Genomic DNA, 6,428 nt, shown 5'->3' on the forward strand with positions numbered 1-6,428 from the left:
TTTATGAAATTGACATTCCTTTATAATTAAAGTTAATATTTGATGCTTTTAGATGTCATACACTTAAATAGATGGAAATTATTTTAAACATAATATAGTAAGATAATTTTGTTACGAAAATTTTGGCTCCCCAAGAAAAAGATATTCTTGAATCCATCACTATGATGTGTGTGTGTCTGTGTGTGTGTGTGTCTGTGTTTGTGTCTATATAGATATAAATTTAGTACTTCAAGTGCATGAATTGAATAGTTATATAAATGAACTCAAGAACTACTAGAAGATACATAAATGTACCAATGAACCTTGTAGGGGTACGAATATTCTACTGTATCTCTTAGGGAGATGAACGGACATCCACACTTATTATTACATTAATTCATAACACTCTCCAGTACACAAAGAATACGTCTCATTAAAATCTTATTAGGAAAAAATCTGGTAGGAAAAAAACCCTAGTGAAGGAAAAAGAGTACACTATTCTTGTGTATCAATTTTGCATATAACTTCCCTATTGTAAACATCATTTAAGATCTCTAAGTTAGCATATTCTAAAATTTTTCATTAATTTTTTAAATGTTGCATTCAACAATGTCATGGTAAATAAATTTACCTGATTTTCACTTTTCAATGTCGTTATTTAGGAGAGGAATTAAATAAAGTCATAATAAATGACATATCAAGTCTAATACAATTTGCAATATATTTTAGTGTACCAATTGTACTAAGATATGGTACTTCAAGACCATGAATTTTTCAATTTTCCTTCCATACTCTAAAATGATCTTTATCAAGATCAAGTAACTGAACAACCATTGGATACTTAATGGACATGGTTTATCTATATAAAATTGCTTTAATACCTTCTGGGTATAAGCAGATTAAATTCCATCTTCCAAATATTCAATTTGTAAACCAAGGCAAAATTTTATCATTTCAAAATCTTTGATTTCAAATTTTATCTTTAACTATTCATAAGCTTTTAGTAACATTTTAGGAGTTCCAATCATATTCAAAATCATCAATACATATAGTACGAATACTCATTTATATTCAACTAGCTTTACACCTTATAGTGTTTGGATTACAAATCCAAAAAGTTTTAGTTTTACCAATGAATTTGATTCTGATTGGAATGTATCTTTTCATTTTGGCCAATTATTTCTATATTGACATGTATCAACTGATATGTTTTCATGATCCTCATTAACTTTAGTGATGTCAAGTGCTACATTATATGTAAAAATATTTATATCTATTCGTTTAGGCCCAACCTTTTTGAATTTTCTATAATTTCATTCTCTTTAGGAGTATGCTCTTCAGGGGGCGACTCTTCAAGAGCGACCTCTTCAAGAAGTCAAATTCTACCACTAATATTTACTTAATTTTCTGAGATATGAAATCAAGATGTCTAACATGACTTAGGGGAGCTAGTATTAAACTCGTTTGTAACACTTGTATGTATCCTTCAAGGTATTAATTTTAATCAAAGTATTTCCAATTGGAATTATTTAGTAACTCTTCCAGAGTCAGTAAATATATCTCACAATTGATTTGCAACTTTCTACAAATGAATAATGTTTTGAACTTCCAGTTCACATTATTTTGTTTGAGGATCAAGGAAATCTAACAATATTTATCAAGTGATTTTTTTCTCAGTTGACCATTTCCTTTTGCCAATGTCGGGAATTATAGTTCATCACAATGTCAGTAAATCATTCAATAAATAGATCACCTATCAATATTTCATGATGTTTAATTGTAAAGGATGATTCATACCTGATATAGATTTTCAAATTTCTATCAGAGCCACATATAATACAAAAGGGTAAATATGAGTACTTGTTGGCTCTTAAAACCAAGCAAATTCTCACTTTTGTTAAATCATAAATTTGCTAGGATCAAAAAACGTTTGACTTACTATGGGTGATGATTTTGAATTGATTATAAACCAAATGAGAATAAAGGCAATCATGTCAATAACCATTTGCTTCTTGAATTGTTTTGTAATATAATCAATCTTTGTCACACTTGTTCTTTTAATATGATATCTATTTCTTCAAACATGAGAACAAAATAGTCTATTATTTATGTTACCCTTGGCTCTTTCCCAGAGAATTATAATAGCTTATCTAGAGCTTTTAAACAATCTTGTATTACCACTTCTAATATTAGTATTAATATTCCCTGTTTGTATCTTTGTATGCATTCGTTACACTAGCAATGATCAAAGTATCATCATCACCATGTTAAGGATTTCAAATATTTAGCTTTTATTTCTTTTTCAAGAAGAAAGTACAATTATTACCATTATGAATCAAACCATTCATCATGCACCTTCAGGATGTTTGTTCCCAAAAAAAATATATGTTTGTGCTTAGTGATTGTTGAGTAGCAGGCAGCTGTACTTCACGATTACTCAAAGATTATAAAAAAAAAATGGAATAGGTTTGTGAGAAAAAACTTACCTCAATGATATTATAAAAGTAGAAATTTGTATTCAACAATCATTCAAAATTGAGACTGTATTTGATAGCTCAAAAGTAGAGACTTGTACTTGATTGTTAAAAGTTAGAGACTTATGCTTTACCTTTGCTCAATAATAAAGACTCGTGCTAATAACATATTTTGAAACTAATAAAATAAACTATTAAAAGAACAGAATGAAGACTGAAAAGCAGAAACAAGGAAATAATGAGAATGTTTCTATTATTGACTTATCAAATATTCCAAAGGTTCAAATGTTACAAATGAAGCATATAAACCCACTATTTATAGGTGATACAAGGCCAAAGTTGTACATTCCAACATTAGTATTGATATATGAATTTAGTATTTCAAGTAGATACATAAATATACCAAAGAGGATGAATGTTTAGTGTATCTCTTGGAGAGATGAATGAACATTCACACTTATTATTTTATTAATTTCATAACATTAACCTCATTTTACTCTTTCAAAGTGGATCAAAATCTCAATTTGTTTTCTCAATCTAAAACAAAGTATCAATCTTATCCTGAAAATTAAGAAAACTCTCAAACCGATTTTGGTAAAGTGCATAACTGTTGACTAACTATAAAATGACCAAATCAGTGGATAATTGTCATTTAATTCAACAAATTAGTTGGAGAATCAAGTTATGGGCTTGAAAAATGAGAGACTTTGTCAACTTAACGGACAAAAATTGAGACTTAAAGCTAAAATTCAGAGGACTAATATAAAATTGGCTCCTGATTCTTAGATTTTGGAGAAATGAAAAATAACTAGTGAACCCATACTTGGAGAATCTCATATTTGACAAACCATCAAATCAAACATTTTTTATTTTTAATTAAAAAAAATTGAATCAACTGTGGGACTCCATGTCCCCACCATCAAATCAAACATTTAATGCTCTTCTAAAATTCAAATTCTCTCTCTCTCTCGTGATGCTTAACTTCTTCGACGTATTTTGCAAATTTATTAACCATCTATATTTCCTTGCTTTCTGAAACTGTTGATTGATATATTGATAGATGCGATAGTTTCTATTAATTTTAGTTTGGTCCTCCAAAGCATTGTGAAGTTTTGGTTTGGTCCCTCAATTAATTTCCATCTGATCCTTCAAAGTCTCACTTTGGCTGCTCAACTCCAAAAGTCTAAAATAAAACAGCGGTTAATTTGGTCCCTAAAACTGATAAAATCTCAATTTGGTTTTCCAACCTAAACAATTGTTCCAAATTTGTCCTGCAAACCTGTTTGGTTAAAGTCGCTAGCTACAAATTATCTAACTTAATAGAAAGCAAGGCCATTTTTCTCATACAAAAAATTTTCCCACCTTATTGACTTCAATGGTAAAGTGCAGTCATTTACTGATTTCAAGTTAGTGTCTCTTCTTGTTATCAATGACACTCCAGCATCCTTCTGCATTTTAGATCACAAGAAGTAATAAAAAAAATATGCACTTTTATCAATTGAAATATCGACGTTGGAAAGTTTTTCGTGGAAGGGCTATAATGCCTGGCATATTTTTATTTTTCCACAAATTAGATCCATCCGTTGCTAGTCAAACTTCGTTGATTAACAAAATAGGCTTAAAGGACCAGGTTGGAACAGTTTTCTCAATTTAGAGAACCAAATGGAGATCTTCTCAGTTTGAGAGACTAAATTGATATTTGATACTACTTTGGAAGATCTAAATGAGACTTTTATTAGTGTGACAGACCAAATTGGGACTTGAAGTACTTTCATAGACCAAAATGAGATTCTCCAATACTTTGGAACCAAGATGAAATTAATCTTCTAATTCTAGCTCCTAACACTCTCATATTCACTCTTAAGTGAACTTAGGCCCTGTTTGATAATCTAATTCAGTATTTACATTTAATGGATTCAGATATTAATATTTTCAGAAGCTTTTGATAACTAAGAATTGAACATCTGAATTAATTAAATGATACTGAATTTCCAAGCAAAAATTGTTTCCAAAATTAAGTGATAAACTATTCACTTATCACTAAATGTGATATATACTCAAATGTATTAAATTTATTATTTAACAATTTAATAATTTAATATATTCAAATTTCATATTTCAATTTTATCAAACACATCCTTAAACTTGGGAGGCCTAAGGAACAAGTTTAAGGAGGTCACAAGGAAGTGCTTTATTTTAAGACCTAAAGTAAAGAGCTCAAACCATATATATATATATATATATATATATATATATATAGACACGCATCAAAACTACTGATTTAAGCATCAAAGTGACCTTTCCAAGCTGAACCTTTGTTTAGATTGACTCTTTCTTGGAGACGCGGCTTTCAAATTAGATCAACCCTCTTTATTATGTCATTTAGTTAATCAGAAAAGCTTCGTTCCAACCCCCCCACCTCCTCGTTAAGTTGACCCAATACGTCATAATTGTTTGTCACAAAGAAAGAACAAAAAATAAAATAAATAAAATTGGACTTGTGAGCCCAAATACTTTTGGAATGCTGCGTCAGTATGAGGAACATGGTCCCAAAGATTTTCTACTAAAGTCGCATGTCGTAAAAATGCAGAAAAAGCAAAAAAAAAAAAGAAAAAGAAAAAGAAAAAGAAGTGGACATAAATAATAAAAAAAATATATTTTTGGTATTTTTGGCATTTAGCATTCCAAGCAGTATTTAGAGGACAGAGATGTCTATCTTCATCAATCCAAACACGTAATGCAGTATCCATCCTGGTGGCGCCAACGCCTTGGTATTTCCTTAGGTTATTGTTTGAACCTTGAGAATGTACTTTTCCAGAGACTTTTTCCTTTTAAAATTCATTTACATTTGTTCTATTTATCGTACCAAAGAAAGTAAACATTAATTAGGTTTCATATTTTTCTATCAAATATTAACTAGGTTTCACTTTTTGGTATAAAAATGTAGTTTTGGCATTAACTTGATTTATTTTATTCAATAACTCTTTGTACGTATAGTTTGAAAAATGTGTGTTACCTTCACAGCAGTTACATATTTAAGCGGTATGTCTATTGAAATTCGTAATATGCATGTCACCAACTTATTATATGTTCCTATGTGTGGTTATTGTTTGTTGACTTTTTGTGTTTAATTTATTTGGTTATTGAAAAATTAAAACGAAAATGGAATGGTTTCATATATTTCTTTTATTTATTTGTCATAAAAAGAGAAATAAAAGATAAATTGATAAAGGATAATGGGATGATTAGAATATTTGTATTGCAAAACTTTAGAAGAAAATAAAAGAGTAGGCATAACCATTATGAATGAAATAAGGTACAATTATGGCCGAGGAGAATTTTTAGAGTTCATTCCGCTATCAAGTTCATATTCGAATTTTGTACCTGATAGTTGAAGGTAGGATAGGCGTGTGAAGGTGTGGGAAGGTAAAATAAAAAAAAGTACAATTGATTATATTTAGAATTCTCCAAAGAGTGATTTTGTCCAAAAACAAGAAAAAGGAACATCATCCATTTGCATTTATTTATACTGGTAAAATCTTTCAATGGGTGGTAAACAGTCTATTATTTGGTTCAAGGGAGTAAAGTGCAATTAGCGTGTAAGTTCAGAGTGGTATATTGTATTTAAACATTTTAATGTTTGCACGTGTCTACACACGATCCAGTCACCTGTGAGTGAGTGAGTCATTTAATTGTTTCAAAAGTGGCAACGGCCGGAAAAGGACATTGCTGAATATATTTGGCAATAATTTAATATGAATAAATCTAATCAAAAGTGAAAATCATATAGGTATTTTTTTTCTCATTTCAGTGGGTAAAGGGCTCGATGTTTTGCAATTAATATTTTTTGCTTGAAAAAGATTATTTTATGTTGGGCAAAACTACATGTAAGCTAAAGTTATAATTGTTGAGAATTGTAATTTTGTTCCTCATGGAATACATAAGATATAAGATAAAATGACCAATTCTTTTGTT

Source organism: Coffea arabica, chromosome 6c (assembly GCF_036785885.1).
Source record: "Coffea arabica cultivar ET-39 chromosome 6c, Coffea Arabica ET-39 HiFi, whole genome shotgun sequence".
Lineage (NCBI taxonomy): Eukaryota > Viridiplantae > Streptophyta > Magnoliopsida > Gentianales > Rubiaceae > Coffea > Coffea arabica.